This window comes from Staurois parvus, unplaced genomic scaffold (genome assembly GCF_062004578.1).
Source record: "Staurois parvus isolate SC_StPar_1 unplaced genomic scaffold, SC_StPar_1.0 ptg000122l, whole genome shotgun sequence".
NCBI classification, from domain to species: domain Eukaryota; kingdom Metazoa; phylum Chordata; class Amphibia; order Anura; family Ranidae; genus Staurois; species Staurois parvus.
In genome coordinates, this window is record NW_028317918.1 from 7,184,030 (window position 1) to 7,208,248 (window position 24,219).

Sequence of the window (24,219 nt, forward strand, 5' to 3'; positions counted from 1 at the left end):
ATGGAGGTAGGTGCAATTTTTTATGACTATATTTGCGCAACAATTTATCAGACTCATATTTTCATATTCCCTTTTTTGTTTTCTGTTATCAAGGGAAATCTGGCCCAAAATAGTAAAATCACTTTTTCCCGAGTCATCTTCTAGGACAGCTCACTTGAGAGATAGGGCTCCTCCCAGGAAACACCCGCTCCACCTTTTTTTTTCCCTTTATAGGCGTCCTCTCTCCCATTGGCCCCCAGTTTTAGTGTTTCCTCTGGCCAGGAAGGAGCTACGCCCGTTTTTTATTTTTTATCTGGGCTCTCTGGCGGAGTACAGAGGGTCCCTGGCTGGGGCCCCCCCCCTTCCTCCAAGCAAGGCAGGGGCCTTGTGAGGGGGGGGGACCTTTCAGCCAGTTTCACTCGGGATGCCCGTTGTGGGGTGGGGGCGTCGGCCCCAGATGGTCCCAGCGGGGCTCTCCAGGGGGGTAGAGCCCGCTCCGCCGACCGAGGCATTGGTGCCTTTCCCTGCGGGGTTTCAGGTAAGTCTTACCTGCTCCTGGATCCCGGCAGCATGGCCAGGAGGCTCGGCTGCGGAGGGTCTGGACGCTGCGATGGCGTCACTTCCGGGCGCCGGGTGTCGTCACTTCCGGCGCAGGAGCAGGGAACGGCCGCCGCCATCTTGGAAATGGGCGGCGGGCCGTGGAAGGAACCCGTGCCACGGCCGCTTCTCCACAGGCGGCCGTGAGAGGGGGGTCGGCGAGGGGGGATCGCAGGGGGGGGGGGCGGAGCCCACCAGCCCCTGAAAAACCGTTGCACCGAGGCAGAGTCTGCGGCGGCATGGAGGCAGATCTGTCAGGAGCGGGGGAGGCCTGCAGTAAGGTAAGGGCCTTTGGCAAACTTTCTTTTGTTTTTACCCCCCCTCCCCCCCCCCCCCCCCTCCCCGGGATGATTGGGTACCCCCCACGCACACACAGCCCCCCTCTCCCCCCCCCCAGGCCCACGGCTGGAGCTTTCACAGTGGCACAGGGGGGGAGGCGTTGCTGTTACAGACGCATGAACGCGTGTATCTCCTTGTCCCCAGATGGGCCCACAGGAGGCGGATAGAGGGGAGAAAGAAGCTCCTTGTGAGCAGAAAAAGAAGTGTGCCACTTGTAGGAAGAAACTGGCGAGCTCCTGGAGGAAGCAGCTCTGCCAGGGGTGCATAGACAAGCTCATCAAGAAGGAGTCTGGATCTCTTTTTAAAGACTTCCTACAGAATATGACACAAGAGATGTCCAAGACATTTCAAAGCTTCAGAGAACAGAAGCCGGGACCGGCCCAGGATGAGCCCCAACCGGGCACTTCTGGCACCCAAGGGGGGAAAAAGAGGAAGCTGGTAGCGCCGGTAAGGGACTGGGAGGAGGACGAACAGTCGGACACCTCAGACTCGGAGGAGGGTGAGATTGAGGCTCAGGGCCCAAAGGCAGACAGGTTCCTTTTTCAGGTGGAAGACACGGAGGACCTGTTAAAGGTGATCTATGAGACCCTGGATCTGGAGGAAGAACAGCAGGACCTCTCTCTCCACGACCAACTGTACGCAGGGCTACAGGCAAAAAGCAGCCGTACATTCCCAGTACACCCTGCCCTATGGTCCACGATCAGGAGAGAATGGGAAGAGCCAGAGAAGAAGGCTTTCCTTCCCAAGAACCTCGAGACGTTTCCCCTTTAAGGAGGAAGATGCCTCGGTTTGGGAGACTTGCCCAAAGCCAGACGCCCCTCTCTCGAGGATCTCGAAGGACACGGATCTGTCCTTTGAAGACGGTGGGTCCCTAAAAGACCCGATGGATCGGAAAGCGGATGCCTTCCTGAAGAGGGCATGGGAAGCGTCCGCAGTGAATTTTAAACCTGCAGTGGCAACGACCTGTGTGTCCAGAACCCTGGATGTGTGGTTGGGGCAGCTCCGTTCGCATCTGGAACAAGGCACTCCGGGGGAAGAGATTCTGAAGTCCCTTCCGGTGCTGGAGAAAGCGGTAGCCTTCATCGCGGACGCATCAGCAGAGACCATCAGACTCTCTGCTAGATCTACAGCGCTCATAAACACGGCAAGGAGGGCTATCTGGCTGAAATCGTGGCAGGGGGATCTGGCCTCCAAATCTAAACTCTGTGGCCTGCCGTTTGAAGGTAAACTCCTTTTCGGCCCGGAGCTGAATTCAGTCCTGGAAAGGTCGGCCGACAGGAAAAAGAGCTTCCCGGTCCCCAGCAGGCAGGTTGGACGGAAGGGGTTTCGCCCATCCAGGCGATACGCGTCGAGGGAAGCTAGGTTCCAAACCCAGCGCCCAGGCTGGGGCGCAAGAAGAGGCAGGAACGAGCCGAGAGGCAGGGGAGGTTTCCTTTTCAACCCCAGCCAGAATAGACCCAAAACCCAGCCGAAGTGACTGGAGAGGCCAGGTGGGAGCGAGGCTGGGGCGCTTCCACGCACAATGGCTAAGGATAACCCAGAACACCTACATTCTGGAGGCCATCCACAGGGGGTACAGAATAGAGTTCACAAGGGCCCCCCCTCAGAGATTCTTTGCAACACCCCTGCCAAAGGACAGGGCTATGGCGGATGCGCTGGTGAACCTCCTACAAGATATGCTCAGTCAGAACGTTATCTGCCAGTTGAGAGAAGAGGAAAGGGGAAGTGGATTCTTCTCCCATTTCTTTCTAAGGAAAAAACCGTCAGGTACTTACAGGATGATATTGAATCTGCGGCAGGTGAACGAGTTCGTGAGGCCCTGCAAATTCCGTATGGAATCCATATACACGGTGAAGGAACTCCTTTCACCTGGGGTGTTCATGGCCTCGATAGATCTGCAAGATGCATACCTGCATGTCCCGATAAGAGAAGATTCCAGGAGATTCCTGAGGTTTGCGCTGGAAGGAGAAAAGGGTCCGGTGCTATTTCAGTTCAACACACTCCCCTTCGGCCTGTCGTCGGCCCCGAGGATATTGACCAAGATTTTAGCGGAGCCTTTAAGAGTTTTGAGACTGGAAGGGATAAACATCATCCCCTATTTGGACGACCTGCTTTTATTTGCGGACACAGAGGGAGGCCTGAGATCGCACATCGAACGTACGATATCTTTTCTGGAAAGTTTGGGGTGGCTTATCAACAAGGAGAAGTCACAGCTAACCCCCTCCAAGAGGATTACGTACTTGGGGTACGTCCTGGACTCCGCACAGGCCCGATCGTACCTAACATCAGAAAAAGCCCTCAACCTGCGGCAGGACACAAGGGCCCTCCGGAGGATGTCGACCTGCACGGTCAGGACCGCGATGAGAATAATCGGGCGGATGACAGCGGCAATACCAGGGGTGCAATGGGCGCAACTTCACTCCAGGGTTCTGCAAAATCACACCCTTTCCCACTGGGACGGCAGCCGAGCAGGTCTGAGTTCCAGGATCCGCATCACGCACGAAGTGAAGGAATCGCTAAGGTGGTGGGGAAGCATCCTCACCTTGGAACGAGGAAGAAGTTGGAGGCTGGCCAACCCACTGCGGATCACCACGGATGCAAGCATGACTGGTTGGGGCGCCCATATGGAAGACGGCCTGGCCCAGGGCACGTGGGGTGCAGTAGACTCCAGCAGGTCGTCAAATTACAGGGAGCTGTTGGCAGTTTTCAAGGCACTTACGACCTTTCAGGAAAAGATAAGGGGGAGAGGTGTCCAGATTCTCTCCGACAATACCACTGCAGTGGCGTATTTGAACAGGCAGGGAGGCACAAGGTCCCCAAGGCTGATGGAGTTGGCCGGATCCCTCCTGAGCTGGGCGGAGGAAAACCTGGAGTTCATCACGGCAGTACATCTGAAAGGGGACCTGAACCAGTTGGCGGATCAGCTGAGCCGAAGAGAGGTCATCCAGACAGAATGGTGCCTCAGCCAGTCAGCGTTCGATCAGATTTGCGCCAGGTGGGGCTCCCCCTTTATCGATCTATTTGCCAACGGCCAGAACACAAAGCGGGAAAGGTACTTCTGCCTGCAGAAGGACCCCAAAAGCGAGGGGATAGATGCGCTAGCCCAGCAGTGGGAAGGAGACCTCCTTTATGCCTTCCCTCCATTCAGACTACTGCCGAAGGTGATGCAGAAGATCCAGTTGTCTCATGCCAAAGTTATTCTGATCGCGCCATTCTGGCCCAAGAGATCTTGGTTCTCCCGGTTGAAGGAGCTCAGTTTAGCAGACCCTTGGATGATACCACCCACACGCGATTTACTCACCCAAGGGAGGGTGATGCATCCTCATCCAGAAAGGCTGTCCTTAGCGGCGTGGCTTCTGAGCGGGACAGGCTAGCGGAAAAGGGGCTCTCGGCAAGAGTGGTCGCCACCCTCTTGGATGGCCGGAAGAGGTCGACGAACGCCTTGTACGACAAGGTCTGGAAGAAGTTTTCCGCCTGGAAGGTCAGAAACGAAGCACCGGGCACGCCCATTTTGCATACAGTTCTTGAATTCCTTCAAGCCGGGGCGGATAAGAGTCTGGCCGCCAATACCCTCAAAGTACAGGTAGCGGCTCTGTCGAACTTTCTCGAGCTGAGGTTGGCGGCAGACCCATTAGTAATCAGATTCCTGAGGGCTATCTCCAGGCGCCGTGCCCCGTCCTTGCCAAAACTTCCAACATGGGACCTGGGCACAGTCCTGAAGAGCTTTCAGCGGGGGCCTTTCGAACCGCTGGATGAATGTTCGCTCAGATCTTTGACTCTTAAAACCATCCTCCTCACGGCACTAGTTTCTGCCCGCAGGGTCAGCGAGTTGCATGCCCTTTCAGTGATCGAGCCGTACTGCACCATCTTATTGGATAGAATCATCCTCCGCACGGACGCGGCCTTCCTACCTAAGGTCGCGTCACACTTCCATAGATCTCAGGAAATAGTAATACCTTCCCTGGAGGCCGATCCGGGCAGCGCGGAGGACTGTAGCAGGTTAGACGTAAGACGGTGTTTGATCACGTACATCGAACGCACAAAGACATGGAGACACTCGTCCCGGCTTTTCGTCCTATTCCAGGGGCCAAGGAAGGGGGACGGTGCCTCCAAGGGCACCATCGCCAGATGGATCAGGGAGGCAGTTTCGGAAGGTTACAAGTCGGCAGGCCTGTCACCACCGCCCGGCCTAAAAGCCCACTCCACAAGGGCCAATGCGGCCTCCTGGGCGGAAAAAGGGGGGGCCTCCCCCGGACAGATCTGCAGAGCCGCAACGTGGTCCAGTTTCGCCACCTTCACTAAGCATTACAGGCTGGATCTGATCAGCAGCAAGGACCAGGCATTTGGCAGGAAGGTCCTACAAGCAGGGTGCCCGCCCTAATGTACGTATTTCTATTCTACTCCTCTCAAGTGAGCTGTCCTAGAAGATGACTCGGGAAAACGCAGTTATTTACCTGTTAACTGTATTTCCAGGAATCTTCTAGGACAGCGTAACTCCCCCCCGATTACTGTTTGATCACACAATTATGTGCAGGTATGTTGCGAACCTATGGGGGATGTCTTTATTACTGGTTTTCTTCTTTGTTTTCTCCTAGGCCTTCGGTCATATTCTTATACTGGGGGCCAATGGGAGAGAGGACGCCTATAAAGGGAAAAAAAAAGGTGGAGCGGGTGTTTCCTGGGAGGAGCCCTATCTCTCAAGTGAGCTGTCCTAGAAGATTCCTGGAAATACAGTTAACAGGTAAATAACTGCGTTTTTTTTTTCTCTTAAATTTAGCCGTATATTTCTTGCTACAACCATAACCTGCCACCAAAGAACAACCCAATCCTGACGATCACAGGGATACCACATACCCGTGTGTTTTAGTTGTTGTTTGTACCCGTAGTAATGCTCAAACAATAGTGCGCATTTTACTTTTTTTTTTTTTATTAAACATAAGGACACTTTTGCTACTTTTAAAAATGCTTTAACCGCCTCCTGCCCACCATATTAGGAAATGACGGGCGCGCGGCTGTGCTCTCGTTCTTGGAAAACGTCATATGATGTCCTCCCACTCTAACTGCGCATGCACGCCACCAGGGGTGCACGGTGCGGTGATCAGTGGTGCACATTGTCTCTGGGACACAGCGGATCACTGATCAGAGTACAGAGCCTATGACTTCGGCTCTGTCATGTGATCATCTGTGTCCAATCACAGCTGATCGCATGTAAACAAGGAAATGCCGGTTATCTGCAGTTCTCTCCTCACGCTGACAGCACGTGAGGAGAGAAGAGCTGGTAATCAGCATTCCTCAGAGGGGACATGTACACTGATCATCAGGGCACTGATGATCAGTGTAGCCTCATTAGTGCCCATCAATGCCACATACTAGTGCCCATTAGAGCAGCCTTTCAGTGCCAGTTAGTGCCCATCAGTGCCATATGTGTGCTGCCTTTCAGTGCCCATCATTGATGCCTGTCAATGTCCACAAGTGATGCCCATCAGTTAAGCCTATCAGTGCCCATCACTGCAGCCTCATTAGCGTGCCTCAGTGAAGGAGAAAAATTATTTACAATTTCATAGCAGAAACTAAAACTTTTTTTTTTTTTTTACAAAATTTTCTGTCTTTTTTTTTTTTTTTTTTTGTTTTTTTTTTTTTTTGTTTAACAAAAAATAAAAAACCCAGTGGCGATTAAATACCACCAAAAGAAAGCCTCTATCTGACTCAATAAAAATGATAAAAAATTTGTTTGGGTATAGTGTTGCATGACTGCACAATTTGTCATTCAAAGCTGAAAATTGGCCTGGGCAGGAAGGGGGTAAAAGTGCCTGGTAGGCAAGGGGTTAAAAATATGCTGCCTGAAATGTACTGATTATGACCTTTGACCCAAACACTGACCCTGACACTGACTTAGGTCTAACATTGATCTAGGTATTTTCTTTATCATACATCATGGGACACAGCAGACTGGTGAAGACTGTGGGTAATATGCTACCTATAGGTGAATGGACACTAGCAGATCAATCACATCAGACGTCTTCCCCTATATAACCCCTCCTACACATAGAAAGTACTTAGTTTTTTTTCACCAGTGTCTGTAAGGTGGATGGTCACAGATGTGCTCTTGGAGCATACTTGAAATTCCAAAATGATTGTTCTGTGAATGAAGGACTGGAATCTGATCTTTTCGGAAAGATGTTAGCTGAAATTGATAGTACCTGAGCCTGTTTGGGTAGGAAAGAAGAATCCTCAAGGTTTGCCTGTAATACAGCTTTACATTGCTGGGCCCTGTGTAATGGAAGCCTGTGCAGTGTTTGTTCTGACCAAGGTGCTTTCCAGCAGGGTGCTATACAGGTCCAAGGGGGTGGACTCCACATGTAAGGGGCACAGAGTCTTTGAAGGTCTTTTATGACCGGGCCCACCATGATGGGCGAGGGTTGGACTCCTGTTATGATTCAGAGTCCTACGGTGGGAATAACAAGTTTACATTTGCAGTGTCTTTTTGAAATTTTGACAGGTCATTCTCCCAGTGGCTACTGGGAGCAGTGTGCTGTTTGATCTGGCTGGACCATGCTCTGATTGTCTCCGAAAAAGTACTGGGCTGCAGTTTTCTCCTCCCAGCCACTAGAGGCCGTGGGGTCACTCCTGTGTAGCCTACTCTTGTGCAGTGGAGGCCGGAAGTAGAGGGGCGGCCATTTTTGCTTCTGGTTGAAATTGCATGTGGGCTGTAGGATCAGTGAGGCTTCTGAGAGATGGCAAGGACACGGAGCAATCTGTGGCTGAATGATGATGTGTGAGTATTACCTGTGGGGGAGCTGCATGACTAGACAGGACATGACTCTACACTGCATTAGTCTGCATAATCCTAGGGGCGCTTGTACAACTGTTTTCTGATGCATCACTGCACTTAAAGGAGTTTGATCTCCAAAGTAGCTTCCTTTTGATCTGCAGGAGCTTACATTTTGGCTGCACTGAAGCAGCATAGAGGCTGAATTCAGGCTGTGTTTGATGCATATGTGTTTGATTAGTCCTGTAAATCTAGTATGGAGCCAAGTGCAGTTCATTTTGACACCGTTCTCTGATAAAACAATACGCTTCTAGAAAGCAGTACAGGGCAAATGCAGCATTGTATTATATTATTGCATGCATACCTGTAGAACCTTGTAACTGCATACAGGCATACTTGTGTACCTGCATACTTATGCAGTTAATGTTACTTCCATGAACTGTATAAATGCATGCTTGTATACCTGCATGATTGCATAACTGTAGACCAACATGTGTATGGAACTATATTCAGGTGGGACTGCGTAATTAGGTTTTGCCAATTATAGTTGCACATTTATTTACCTATTAAATTAACGAGAGGCAGGTGCACTCAGGTCCAGTGAACTCAAGGGTGGGGAGAGAAATCTAGCGGTTTCCTCATTTCATGATCGACCAGTGGTGTCAGGTGTATCTGGGCCACTGTGTTTATCTGGCATTGCAGCTATTCTTGGTTCTTGGTTGGGAGCTGCAGTGTACTGTGGTCGCATCATCCTGAACGTAACTGAACTTGGAAGCTAAGCAGGGTCAGCCCTGCTTTGTACTTGGAGTGGAGACTACCTGGGAATACTAGGTGCTGTAAGCTATTCCCCTTCAGAGTCTGAGGCTGCTGTGTTTTGAGAAGTATCTTGGACAGAGGATGCTAGGGAAGTCTCTGAGGTGATTTGTTCCATCTTTAGCAGAAGAAACCGAATATTTATTTATTAGGTACTTCTATAGAGCCATCAATTTACACAGTACTTTTACATATACATATTTGTATAGTACATTCACATCAATCCCTAACCCTCAAGGGGCGTACAGTCTAAGGTCCCTAACTCCCATTCATACATACACATTGGGGCCAATTTAGACAGGAGCCAAATAACCTACCAGCATGTCTTTGGAGTGAGGGAGGAAACCAGAGTACTCAGAGGAAAGCCACGCAGGCACAGGGAGAACATGCAAACTCCAGGCAGGTGGTGCCGTGGTTGGTATTTGAACCAATGACCCTAGTACTGCCAGGCAGAAGTGCTAACCATTTAGCCAATGTGCTGCCCATTAAATACACTTCTTGGGACCTTCTGAGTTTGTTGCAGTTATCCGACTTTTGCCTTGCATTTTTGCTTGGCTAATTATTGTAAGACAGTCAAAAGATTTGTGGGCCTGAAACCAAATTGGGGACGTGAGGTCTATCTTAGATCTCAAGGCACTAGACAGAAGTCTAGATGTCCTTTTTGTTTTGGATGGGATCAGACTGATCAGTGGTGACCTCTCTGCAAGAGATAGATTTTGGGTGTCCATAGTTCTCAGTGATGCATATCTTCTTTGGTTACTGTCACTTCGACAAGAAGAGTATCGGAGCTGGCGGCTCTTTCATGTTCGGAGCCGTTCTTTGTCTTGCATCATGACATGGTGATATTGCATCCTCATTCATCTTTTTTGCCTAGAATGGTTTTCACTTGAATCAGGACAGTGTCTTGCCTTTTTTTTTTTTTTTTTCTTTTAATCCGTAGGCGGCAGGGGAAAGATTGTTGCATACTCTGGCTGTAGTTTGGGTGGTTGGGATTTACTCTAGTTTGATGGCACAGGTCAGGAATCCTGGTTTGCGCTGCCAGAAGGGCCCAAAAAAGGGCAGGCAGCATCCAGATCAACTATTTCTCAGTGGATTCACCAGTTAATTTTTCATGCCTATGGTTTGAAGGGGCAAGGTCCCATCCTTTAGGGTGAGATTACACTCTACCAGAAGTGTGGGGGCATCTTGGGCTATCCGCCATCAGGTGTCAGTTGCTCAAGTTTGCAAGGCCACTACATGGTCTTCAATTCATTCATTCACAAGGTTTACCAGGTGGATGTCAGAGCTTCGGAGGATTCTGCCTTTGGGATTGATGGTGGTGATAATTTTGGTGTCGCCCACCTTTCAGATTTTTATTGCTTTGGGACATCGCATATAGTCATCAAAAGCCTGCTCTGTGTCCTGTGATGTACAATAAAGAAAATTTTTGATTTTTTTTTTTGTTCCCATCATACCTGTAAAATCCATTCTGGAATTTCATTGCTTGCTATAAAAACTGATGTACTTACTGTGAAGGAGGGGTTAAATTGATCTGCCAGTGTCCATTCACCTATAGGTGGCATATAACCCACATAGTCATGAACAGCCTGCTCTGTGTCCCGTGATGTACTCCATAAAATGGATTTTACAGGTAAGGCTGGCCATACACTATACAATTTTCTGTCCAATTTCTACCCAATTTCCTTTAGATTTACCTTCAACTATGTAGTGCAAGGGCCTGCCTAATTGGATACAATTGAAAGTGTTGTTAGGTATGACCTTCTATTATATGGTTTTTGGTAAATCTAAACCTAAAATCTCAAGAAAATTGTATAATGTATGGCCAGTTTAAGTATGCACACACGCTTACACCCCTCGCATTTTTGTAAATGTTTTATATCTTTTCATGTGACAACACTGAAGAAATGACATTTTGCTACAATGTAAAGTAGTGAGTGTATGGCTTGTATAACAGTGTAAATTTGCTGTCCCCTCAAAATAACTCAACACACAGCCATTAATGTTTCACACTTTTTGTTTACATTATCTCTGCATGAGAGAAAGAAACCTTGTTTCTCTCCCCTATTCAGAGAAAAAAAAGAAAACACAAATGGGGGCTGATAAGCAATCAGAGGCTATCATAACGATCAGGTGATCTGGACTGGGAGCTCCGGGTCCCGATTGTTAGCACAGGACCCAGGCATCCCAGTGACAGCCCGGTATCTGTGCTAGGAGTGTTTTGTGCAGCTCGCTCCCAGCGGAAACACATGTACACATATATGCGGCCCCACAGAAGACTGCCCTGTTCTGTGGGGCTGCATGTATGCGTACTGTTGGTGTCAAGGGGTTAAGCACTAGTTATATTTGCAAATCCAATATAGGCTTTAAAAAAAAATACATTTTCATGTTGTGTGAGTGCTGGCTGTGTATGGTCATTTCTTTCCACAACTTCAGGGATGTTAAATTTTATATCGCCTGACGCCCAGAACATGTAGTTCCGGGCAGGTAGTTTTTTTTTTTTTTCCCCCAAGCTTTCAGTCCTGCTGTGGGCAAGCAGCAAGGCTCATCTGTCAGGTGGAAACATTCAGGCGGCTGCCTCCCGTTTGCTTCCACCCGATTGCTGCCACAAAGCCCACTATGGTGCCAGCCTGCCCGCTATGTTTCCCGGGCTCTGTTTGCCCATTTGTGGGCCGGAGACTGATTCAGTGGGTGCCAGCGGGTATTAGGGAAGCCGGAGAGTGGACACATCCGCTCCCCTTCTTGTCCTGACCCGGAAGTGATATGAGTGAATTTTTTATTTTTTGCTAAATAAACAACAAAAAACCCTGACACTTGAAAAAAACGCACATTTTTCTTTGTTTCTGTTATAAAATCTGCAAATCACATTTCTTCATAAATTTAGGTCACAATGTATTCTGCTACCTTTTTTTGGTGAAAATACCCCAAATTAGTGTATATTATTTAGTCTGTAAGAAAGTTATACAATCCACAAACCATGGTATATACTGACAGTTCATCTCATTTCTTGAGACCCAAAAACGCCAGGTTAGTACGAATATCCCCCAAGTTACCCAATTTTGGAAAATAGACAGTCCAAGGTATTTAGTAAGAGGCATAGTGAGTTTTTTGGAGGTTGTAATTTTTTTTGCTGCTATTTGTTGGAAAATGTAGAAATTTAAAAAACAAAAAAGAAAATACATATTGTCACCAGTCCAGTACAGTGTTTTTTATAAAACTGATGTGTGGCAGTGATCAGAGACACTAGTGACAGTATGTAATAAAAATAATAATGTCATTTTTGTATTTCTTTTCAAAGTTTTCTGTTTTTTTTTTATTACATTTATTTACTTTTTTTTTTTCAGCACACTGTGACCAAAGCAATACAATGTTACCATAGTAACATTGAACTACTTTGGGCAAGTGATCAAGTGTTTTTTTTTTTTTTTTTTTTAACACATTATGATTACTAATACCAATGTATTTCATTGATATTTGCAATCCTTGTTACTGAATGAAAAGGATTCATTCTGTCTTTTGTTGTGATTAGCTGTGATTGGGCAAAGCTGATCACCTGATACAGATGGGCTGTGATTGGCCCTATCTGTACCATGTGACTGCTTTGACCAATCACAGCTAACAATACAATTGTATACAATGGATAGCATGACAGGACTGGTCACATGACACTGACATTGTAGTGATATGTCATCGGCTGTGTCCTGTGGACACAGCTGGTGACTGGTCGCGTGGCCCTGCGTCTGCGTGAGCGGCTCCTTTTTTGAGAGGACATCATATGACTCTCAAGGAGGGGTGTCCCATAGCATATTGTCCTATAGCAGATTGATGGGCGGAAAGTTAATTACTGTTTTGGTTGAAATGTATTTATTTTTTTATTAGGACAATTAGATTGTCTGTCATGAGGGACAAGTAGATTAGGGCAACGATTTAGTCCCTGGACAAGTAGGTTTTTTTTTTTTTCTCAAAAATTTCCACACCCCTGCGGCTTTATTACCAGGTTCAGTCACTGACCCAGGACATGTCAGAAATCCTGTTTTGTAGCCACCCTGGGAGGGTGGCTAAAATGTTGAAGCCATAGTCTTAGTATGACAATCATGTGACTAACCTTTTCAAAAAAGAGTTTGTGAGAACTTCAAACTTTTCTCTCAGCACGTTTCTTATAGGCCCCCTTTACACTTTAGTGCTGTGATATGTTACCATGCACCTGTTGCATTCAAGTAGAAGTCCAAACTAGAACTAGCTAAGCTGAAAACGGCCCCCTCCCTCTAGCACCTATACGAACTACCCTGAAGAAGGACGATGCCTATACTTCTCTATTCTCGGAGTGATCCACTCTGGTCATGTGATCGTCTCCCAGTGGGGCCAGCTTCGGAGAGGGACAGGACCGTCAACAATGGATGCCCCATAGTAGACCTAGGGGTGACATCAACACACATGCATTCCATCTTTCGACGCTCTCTCCTCTTCCTTGAAGTTGGCTGTTGGGGAGATCAGGTGATCTGACAGTAATGATATGAAAAGAGGTAAGCATATATGCAAAATATAAATAATATCTTTTCGATACTCCCTCAAACACGAACTTTACAACCCCCACCAGTGCAAAACATAAAGCAGCAAATGTCCACATATAAGTCCAAAATAAAGTGCTTTTCAATAAATAGTGCTTTTTCAAACGTTGAGGACTACTCCACTTTGCTGAATTTCAATCCAGGAACCTCAAATCAGGATACCTCAAAAAAATATAAACTCAATATAGTGTATTATCATTACAACAAAAAAACACTCGTGAAAACTAAAAGTGATTCCTCCTGGACTCCCACCCGTGATAAATCAACACTCCAAAATGTGATAAAGTGCAACACTCCACACCAGTGTTACCATCCAGATAAACTAAATACCATTACCCTCTCATGAAAAATCACATGCATCCAAATGAGATAGTGCCATCTCTCTTGTGATATAAATACTATTACCCTCTTCCAATGCAGACCAAGCAAAACTCCTTCCAGGCAGTCCAAAGTTTCCCCCTCTTCGGAAGCTTCTTATTGCTTCCATTTTTTGGAAGCAATAAGAAGCTTCCGAAGAGGGGGAAACTTTGGACTGCCTGGAAGGAGTTTTGCTTGGTCTGCATTGGAAGAGGGTAATAGTATTTATATCACAAGAGAGATGGCACTATCTCATTTGGATGCATGTGATTTTTCATGAGAGGGTAATGGTATTTAGTTTATCTGGATGGTAACACTGGTGTGGAGTGTTGCACTTTATCACATTTTGGAGTGTTGATTTATCACGGGTGGGAGTCCAGGAGGAATCACTTTTAGTTTTCACGAGTGTTTTTTTGTTGTAATGATAATACACTATATTGAGTTTATATTTTTTTGAGGTATCCTGATTTGAGGTTCCTGGATTGAAATTCAGCAAAGTGGAGTAGTCCTCAACGTTTGAAAAAGCACTATTTATTGAAAAGCACTTTATTTTGGACTTATATGTGGACATTTGCTGCTTTATGTTTTGCACTGGTGGGGGTTGTAAAGTTCGTGTTTGAGGGAGTATCGAAAAGATATTATTTATATTTTGTTTACACTTTCAAGGGTGAGAGTGATACTTTTCGTAGGGATATTTAGAGTTTATATTATATCTAAGCATATATGCATCCTCCTTTTACAGGGTAGTCAGCATATTAGATGGTGGGTGGGGAGCAATTTTAGACCCAAGTCTAGCCCAGACCTCTACTTTAAGGAAACAAATATGTTTTGAGCATGCCCGTGCACTGCAATTCAACCACAATTGGCCTGACCCTTTTTTGTAATGTTGTACTCTACATCTCATCACATGTGCGCAACAGTTCAGCTTCTTTGCCTGCTATTATAGTACAGTGTTTGGGTCAGGGTGGATTTGATTTAAATCACTAGTCAGTAAGGCTTGATTTAAATCCTAGTTTTCTACATAAAGACTAATTCTTGCTGGTATAACTTTAATATGCAAGTAGATGAAGATTTTTAGAATAACAACTTTTCATATTAGTTTTTTTATCCCCAGTTTAATAGGTTAATCATTCATATTTGGACAACTTTTCTGTTGTACTTAGGAAGGAGAAAAATAATCATTACCTTAATAATTTAAATAGATTTATTCAACTGAAACAATATCATTACAGCATATGTTATTTGCTTAAACAAACATCCATGTTTAACTAATTTGGCTAAACAAAATATATATATTTTAAGAAACTTAGACTGTCAGCGCCTTCCTCCTCACACTTAGTTTCACTTTCTTCTTGTGCAGATCTATTCCACTCCAAACAATCAGAAAAATATTGTTTCTATTCTATTCACTGAACTTCTTGAAACGTAGCACTGAAGGGGTTGATTCTGTATTCATAGGTTTGTAGAAGTTAGGATTAAGGTCTTTTTCTTAACTCTGTTCATGTTATAACATTTTTGCTGTGAAGAAGAGGCATGTGATCTCCGCTGAGTCAAATTCAGTTTTGAGAACTGCAAAAGTATACCAAGCATCTGTGATAATATGTTGTAGGCAGAGAAACTGCCCAATAATCTTACAAAAACCTCTGGAAGAGCATGACATTGTGAATGGATTAATGGCATTTATTTACCAAAAAAATTAAACATATGCAGCCTTATTCTACATAATTAAAAAACAAATCTTTATTTCATAATGGAATAACCTTTGGATGGTAATATATTTTCCTCAAAGCATTTTACTCAAAAAAAAATCCGATTTAAATCAAAAAAATCCGATTATTTTTTTTTTTTTTTTTTTTTTTTTATATCCACCCTGGTTTGGGTGCACCATGGTACCCTCATTGCTGTGTGCTTTTCTGTATGTTTTATATAAGTGTAAATGCTAGTTGCAGAGTCATGTCAAAATTCTTAATTCTGTAACTCAGAATGTATTGGAAGATTTGTGATCAGTGTGACCGCAAGAAAATTAGCCTCCATTCACACTTGAGTGTTTTTCTGTTTGTTTCCCTGCTTCCTACACCACAGAGTCCCATTCTTTTTAATCGTCCCAATGACTACTTACCGGACCTTAGATGTGGTTGCATTCGTTTGTTTTATTTATATTCATCTGGTGATGCGAAAAGTAACACACTTCCTGTTTTAGGGTGGCTCCATTCTGGATGAACAGTGTACATATTTCCCAGCACTGGATGAAAGAGCATCGTAGACCTCGTTGGACAACAGTATTGTCGGTCTGAGGAGAGGGTCATGTGGGATGCATTAGCCCTATTAGATGGGACTTGCCTAACAAACTGAAGTCAAACCCTTTTAACCTCTTGCCCTCCATAGGATTTACCCCCAATCCTGACCAGGCCATTGTTTTGCATTACGGTGCTGCATTACGTTAACTGACAATTGCGCGGTCATGCAACGATGCACTCAAAATAAATTTGTCCTTTTTTTTTTTCCCCCCCACAAATGGAGCTTTCTCTCGGTGGTATTTGATTGCCTGTGCACTTTTTATTTTTGGCACTATAAACAAAAAGGCCGACAGTTTGAAAAAAAGACAAACAAAAAAAACAATATTTGACTTTTTGCTATAAAACATATATCCAGTAAAAAAAAATTGAAAAAATCAAATTGTCATAAATTTAGGCCAAAATATATTCTGCTACATGTCTTTGCCTTAAAAAAAAAAAAAAAAACCCAGTATGTGTAAATTACTTGGTTTACATGAAAGTTATAGCGTCTACAAATGGTGTGTATATATACTGGAATTTTTTTTATACTAGTAATGGTGGCGGGCTTTCTGACACGGGGGGGGGAACTGAGTAACTGACATCCACACTGACACTAATACAGTGATCAGTGAGCACTGACACTGTACTTATGATACTGGGCAGAAGGGTTAACATCTGGGGTCAGCAAAGGGTTAACAGTGTGCTGTTTTGCTGTGTTGTCTGTGTGTGCTTTACTGTGTAAGCACACTGCTTTGTATTGCTTTGCTATGCAGAGCAATAGAAAGCAGCATGCTGGTGCTGACAGGAGGGATCTGTATTGTTTACATATAGACCCCTCTGTTCCTCGCCAATCGCCGGGTGCTGGCCGGGACCCAGTGATCGATAGATGAAGCCGCACTTCTTTCATTGTTATTTTATTGGACAGCGTGTTGTTTTTAAAAAAGACTTACTGGCCAGATTAAAAAGTGGAAAATAAGCCTAAAAAAGAAGGTAGCACATCTGAGAATTGGTAAGGTGCAATATAATACATTTTTGTTTTTGGGTTTAAAGCCTTTAGGCTTTATGCAGGCAGTTGCACAAGGGCCATACATGGGCATAATTCTTTGCACAGGGAAAGGAAGGCAGAGGCAGAAATTGCTGCAGAAAAAAGTTTTAGCCCTAACCTATTGTACTGAAAAAAACAATTTTGCCTGTGTCCCCACTGGCAACGTTTCTCTGCACTAACTGTCTGGACAGGAAATGAGGGGAAATCTTTCTATTAGGGACACATGCAGCAAAAAATGCTTGAGGTTCTAACACTGGAATTTTCGAAACGAGAGAAACATTGATGCTGCTTACTTTTCTTTAAATGTTAGTTGCCTGGCTATCATGCTTGACCCTCTGCTTTAAAAGTCTGAATAACTAATATGAAACAAGCACCCCATAATACTTAGTGTGTGTTAAGCCAAAACTCCTAACGTGTTAGTGCTGTCTGTGTCCCTGTTAGGGTGATTCTCTCTCTTTGTCCTGACAAGCACTTTCACTGGGACTGAGAGTGAATCTATATTTTTGTGTTGTCATTAAAACAGGAAGTGAAATAGAATTGTCCTCTGGGGACTCTTGGGGACTGGGGGCAAGTACCTAGAAGGCATTTCCTTTCACGTTTTCTTTTGTGTTGCAGAAAGGGAAATCTCCCCAGTTACTCCCTGATTCACATCTGTGCGGGTGGTGATGCTGCAGGACCCACACAGACTTGCAGCCGCACCAACCTCACAGAGGAATGCAGGACCCACAGGTGGCGGCCATTAATTCTAATGGCACGTCGCCCGTAATGGAAATCACAACTGTACTGGGAACCTCGGTTCCCGTACGGGCTGTGATTTCCAAAGTAGTGCAGGGACTTCTTCCCTGCGTGTCCCGGGCCACAGGAGTCCATTCAAATGAACGGGCTCTCGTGCCCACTCAAATTACGGTAGAATGGCCGCATAGATGGGAACCAGGGCTAAGGCATGGATTTAAAAAAATTTACTAATTCCAGTGCAAATAGAAAAAAAAGGTTTCATCTTTAAACTTCAAGGAAACCTGTAATGGATTGGCTCTGATCACCTGCTTATTTATAATAACTTTTATGGATACTTGCAAGAAAAAAAGCTAATGTAAAGTGTAGGTACCCAGAGGTATCTAAGCATACCTGCAGAAGCTTTTATTGCTCAGTGGTGTGCTCATAGGCCTCGTTCACACCAAATATGCATTTTTTTTTTTTCCATCAGTTTTCAAGGACATCTTTTGGGATTGTTCACAGCATGTGCTGTTTCCTGAAAATTAATTGTGTACAATGCTATGCCTTAGTTATATACTTTAGCCAAATCAAGTCTAAAGCTGGCCATACATTATATAATTTTCTTGTTCAATTTCCTTTAGGTTTTACCTATATAGTGCAAGGGCCTGCCTGATTGCATATAAATTGAAAGTGTTTTAGGTTTGACATCATATTATATGGTTTTGGTAAATCTAAAGGAAGGTTGTACAAGAAAATATTTTACACTGCTCAAAATAATGAAATGAACACTTTGAAAACACATCAGATCTCAATGGGGAAAAATATGCTGGATATCTATACTGATATGGACTGGGTAATGTGTTGGGAATGTAAGGATGCCCCATCATTTGATGGAAATGAAATTTATCAACCTACAGAGGACTGAGTTCAAAGACACCCCAAAAATCAAAGTGAAAAAATGATTCAGCAGGCTAGTCCATTTTGCTGAAATGTCATTACAGCAACTCAAAATGGTACTCAGTAGTTTGTATGGCCCTCACATGCTTGTATGCATGCCTGAAAACATCGTGACATCTCCTAATGAGACAACGGATGGTGTCCTTGCGTATTTCCTCCCAGATTTAGACCAGAGCATTACTGAGCTCCTGGACAGTCTGAGATGCACCCTGGCGGTGTCGGATGGACCAAAACATGATATCCCAGAGGTGTTCTATTGGATTTAGGTCAGGCAAGCGTGGAGGCCATTCAATTATTTCAGTTCCTTGCCTGCATACTCTCGCCACATGAGGCCGGGCATTGTCATGCATCAGGAGGAACCCAGGACTCACTGCATCAGCGTAGAGTCTGACACTGGATCTAAGGGCTTCATCCCGATCCCTAATGGCAGTCAGGGTGCCATTGTCTGTGCATATGATCATGGATATGCCTCCCCAGACCATCACTGACACACCATCAAAATGGCCATACTAAACGATGTTACAGGCAGCATAACTCCATGGCTTCTCCAGACCCTTTCACGTCTGTCACATGTGCTCAGGGTGAACCTGCTCTCATCTGTGAAGAGCACAGGGCGCCAGTGGTGGACCTGCCTATTGAGCTCTATGGTGCTGGGCAGTGAACACAGGGCCCAATAGAGGACGTCAGGCCCTCAGGCCACCCTCATGAAGTCTGTTTCTGATTGTTTGGTCAGAGACATTCACACCAGTGGCCTGCTGGAGGGCATTTTGTAGGGATCTGGCAGTGCTCGTCCTGTTCCTCCTTGCACAAAGGAACAGATACCGGTCCTGCTGATGGGTTAAGGACCTTCTATGGCCCTGTCCAGCTCTCGTAGAGTAACTGCCTTTCTCCTGGAATCTCCTCCATGCTCTTGAGACTGTGCTGGGAGACACAGCAAACCTTCTGGCAATGGCACATATTGATGTGCTATCCTGGAGGTGTTGGACTGTCTGTGCAACCTCTGTAGGGTCCAGGTACCGCTTCAAATTACCAGCAGTGACACTGACCCTAGCCAAATGCAAAATTAATGGAAAACATTCAGAAAAGATGAGTAAGGAAAACATATGTCAGTGGTCTCCACCTGTAAAGCCATTCCTGTTTTGGGGGTTGTCTCATTGTTGCCCATCTAGTGCACCTGTTGTCAATCAGTTTCAGCTGCTTTGGTGTTAATGAAATTAACAACCCCCTCTGCTACTTAACTGAACAGGAGTTTAATTGACTTGATGCTATACTCTGATTAAAAAGTGTTCCTTTAATTTTTTTGAGCAGTGTATAATTTATGGCCATATGAAGTTTGCTTTTGATCCGTTTCTGCAGTGCTTTTTCCTGTGCAATCTTCACACACATTTTTCGAAGCATTTTTCATGCTTTGTTTAAAGCGTTTTGCGTGTTTTTTTTTTTTTTTAATTTTTTTTTATTTTGATGCTTTTTTTGGGGGGCAATTTGTTGGGCAGATTAAAAACGCATCAAAAACGCACTACATGGTTTTCTGCAGCGTCTCTATTGAAGTCTCTTGAGCCAAAATACGCACAGTTTTGCATTGTAAAAAAGTCCCTGACCGTTTCTAAAAACTCAGCAGCTAAAAAAAAAATAGGCATAGATGTGAACATGTCCCATAGGAAACCATGTTAAATGGACTGTAGTGCATTTATGCAAAAAGCACCAAAAAATGCATAGGTGTGAACCAGGCCTTATAGGTAATCGGGGAAAACAGGAGGCTGTTTTGTATGATTTTTTTTATTTGGTTTAATTTTAAAATTGGCAGAAGTAATGACCGTAAGGAAGGCGTTGGCTCTCCCTTGATCAGTATCTTCTGCTAATCTGTGGGACCTATGGGGATTTTATAAAACGGGAGAGCAGATGGTTTATGACTCTCATAAAGAGGTTCACTTGTCCCTAATTGATTGTGAAGAGGTGAGAGCTGAAATTCATGTGCCATGTATACTAAAATGTAATTGTCATAGGCAAAGCTGACCAACCATCCCCTAAAATAAAACAACATTAGCACTTATTGCTTTCTTTTGGGCTTCATTCATAAGTGTAACAAAATGCAAGTTCTTGCTGGCATAGCTAGTGGAAGATCTGCATAAAATACCCACCTAAAGTATTTGTGATTAGACTCATGCAGTACTTCTAATGGCTGTGTGCACGTACATCTTCATGCGTATTTACATCCATGCACCACTGTAAAATCTGCAGATATGTATGGCCCTGAATGCATCCATGTCCTGTTCCTTTTTATGTTTTTGTAAGAAGCTAAACACAGTGCATATTTTCATTTGTAGACACTCTTGTGTGTTTGGCCCAATTGTTTCCTATAGTACTGTGCATCGGTGTATATGGCTCCATTGTTTCCTGGAGTGCTGCATTTTGTTAAATAGAAAACTATAATCTGTATGCTACTAAACACAATGTTTCAGATGCCCATGTGAATGAGCCCAACTTTTAATTTTAATCCAAAATATAATTTAGAGAGAGGATGCAGACAGCATTTACAATTCAAAATTGCAACCTTCTTTTTTTTCTTTGAATTATAGTGGATTATAGTAATTCATACGAAGTGAAAATTCACTGTTATCAGATAGTCTGCCTGTAGCATATTTTGTATTTAGTTACTTTTCTTCTTTGTTACTTTGCCACTTTGCCAGGACAATTTTTGTGGTTGCAATGAGTTCTGTTAAAATGTATTTAAACTCAAACAAACCCTTTTGGTCTGTTAACCACTTGCCTACCGAGCACTTTTACCCCCTTCGGGGCCAGGCCAATTTTCAGCTTTCAGCGCTGTTGTACTTTGACTATTGCGCGATCATGCAACATTGTACCCATATGAAATTTTTTGAATTTTTTTCACAAAAATAGAGCTCTCATTTGGTGGTATATAATCACTGCAGGGTGTTCAGGGTTTTTATTTGCACTATAAAAAAAAAGAGTAAGGAATTTAAAAAAACAAAACAAAACATTTTTCTTTGTTTGTTATAAAATTTTTCAAACAGGTAATTTTTCACCTTCTCTGATGTGTGTTTGATGAGGCTGCATGGATGGGCAGTGCTGCCGGGTGGCTCTGATGGGGGGCACTGCTGGGCACTGATCATCAGTGCCGATCTGTTCTATGAAAATTGCCAGTTATCGGCAGTACTTTCCTCACACTGTGACAGCGTGAGGAAAGTGCTGCCGATAACCGACAACTGTATTTACTCGGTGATCTGCTGTGTCATTGGACACAGCTGATCACGCGGTAAAAGGCCTGGTGTGAGATTGCTGGGTGTGTGCCTCAGGGGGCGCATGGCAGGGCGTGTTCTGGGAGGACGTCATATGACTCCCTCCCAGAACTGGTCAACTGCAATGCACTGGACAATGCAATCCACTGTGCCTGGTGTGTTCTCCTCCTGTCCTGTTCCTCTTCTGGATGCAGCAGGTGAAATCCGGGGCTTCCAGGCTGCCGCTCACTGGGTCCTCGCGGCCGAGGACCCAGCAAGCAGCCTAGATATTTACCGGTTGCTTTTGCTGATATTTTTTTTTTTGTGTGGTTCTTTTTCCTTTTTCATTGGCTGGCCCGGCGGGCCAGATAAATGTCTTTGGTGGGCCGTACTTTGAGGACCCCTGGATAACAGGGTGTAAAAGGGCTTTATTACTTATAAATTCGCTGATTAGCCATATCTTTATGGCCACCTACCTAATATTGAGTAGGTCTCACTTTTGCTGCTAAAACAGCCCTGACTTGTGGAGGCATTGATGCTGCTAGATCTCTGAAGGTATGCTGTTTTAACTGGAACCAAGCCGTCAGTAGTAGATCCTTTTAAGTCCTGCAAGTTTTAGGATCTGGGGGCCAAGTCATAACCGCAAACTTGTGTTCTAAAATCATTCTTGAACCATTTAAGTGTGGCAGGGTGCATTAGCCTTCTGAAAGAGATCACTGCCGCTACAATACTGTTTCAATGAAGGGGTGTACTTGGTCAGCAGCAATGTTTATGTACCTTTTAGTGAACTGACATGCAGGCAGGCTATGATCAAGCGCTGTTAAGCGTGAAACATGTTGGCCCTTCTCCATCCGTCATGCTGTTCTTGTTTTGTATAGTTTATTAATAAATAATAAAGATGTTTTTGGGATGTTTGGCTGTCCAGTCATCCTTTATAGTAATGCTTAGGTAGGTGGTACGTGTCAAGTAACATCCACATGAATGCCCAGACCCACTAGAACATTGCCCACAGCATTGCACTTGCTGTACTTGTTTTGCCAAGTTTACTAATTATGGACAATAAAGGTGGCTTTTAAGATGTGTGGTTGTCCTTTATAACAATGTTTAGATAGATCGTACGTGTCAAGTAATATCCATATGAATGGCAAGACCAAGGTTTCCCAGTAGGACATTGCCCAAAGGATAACTTCCCCAGGTAAGTGACACATGCATCTCAGCCATTCACATGATTTAAAATAAAACATGATTCCTTAGACCAGGCACCCTGCTTCCGACATGGCCAATTTCTGATGCTCATGTGCACGTAGATGTTTTTGGTTGTGGATATGGGTCATCATGGGCACCCTTGCTGTCTAGTAAATCCCACCAACTTTCAGTTGTTATTGTAACTAGATAATCAGTGTTATTCACTTAACCTGTCAATGGTCATAAAGTTATGGTTGATCTATGTATTTTACATGTAAACATATAAAACGGGGTGCACCAATAGCCATTGGTTTTCTGGAGCATTATAGGTTTTTAAAGGTACATGGCAGCAGTGGTTTCTCCCTTTTGTGAATGTATTTTGTATAGTGAATCCCTCTACAGCCCAATATGAGCAGAGCAGGTGGAGAGGTTGAGGACGGGGGGATTGGATAAGTCCCTAATTTGACTCAAATGGCTGTCTTTTTGAATTGAGTTTTAGCTATTCGCTCATGAACAGGTTTTTTTTCAGTAAAATGGTTAAGGTTAGCCTGGTAAACATCAGAAAAGCACATAAAGCTCTACCCATTGGATTGAAATGATAAATATGACCAATAATGTGCAATTTTAACCACTTCAATGCCGTGCACTTATACCCCCTTCCTGCCCTGGCCAATTTTCAGTTTTCAGCGCTGTCGCACTGTGAATTACAATTGCGCGGTCATGCAACACTGTACCCATATGAAATTTTTATCATTTTTTTCACATAAAGCTTTCTTTTGGTGGTATTTAATCACCACTGAACTTTTTTATTTTTTGCTAAATTAAGCAAAAAACACCTGAAACTATTGAAAAAAAACCCACAATTTTTTCTTTGTTTCTGTTATAACATTTTGCAGATAAATAACATTTCTTCATAAATTTAGGTCAACATGTATTCTGCTACATTTCCTTGGTGAAAATAGTAATTGAATTTGTATTTTTTTCAAATGTTTCTATTTTTTTTATTTTACATTTTTTCTTTTTTATTACTATTTTATTTTTCAGCACAATGTGACCAAAGCAATACAATGTTACCATAGTAACATTGAACTACTCTGGGCAAGTGATCAGGATTTTTTTTTTTTTAACACATGATGATTACTAATACCAATGTATTTCATTGATATTTGCAATCATTACTGAAGGAAACTGATTCATTCAGTTTTTGTTGCTAGCTGTGATTGGGCAAAGCTGATCACTTGATACATATGGGCTGTGATTGGCCCCTGTCTGTATCATGTGACTGCCTTGACCAGTCACAGCTAACAACATAATTGTATACAATGGATGGCATGACAGGAAGCCATCCGTTGTATACAATTGACATGATTTGCTGTGATTGGTCACA

The 24,219-nt window shown here is 44.2% G+C and overlaps 1 protein-coding gene and 1 pseudogene across 1 annotated transcript in view; both read left to right on the plus strand.

Annotated features, from left to right (window-relative positions):
- Nucleotides 1–24,219, plus strand: part of JADE1 (jade family PHD finger 1) — a 182,691-nt gene that overhangs the window by 11,396 nt on the left and 147,076 nt on the right. The gene's annotated exons all lie outside the window — the stretch shown is intronic.
- LOC149467135 (uncharacterized) lies at nt 816–2,563 on the plus strand (annotated as a pseudogene).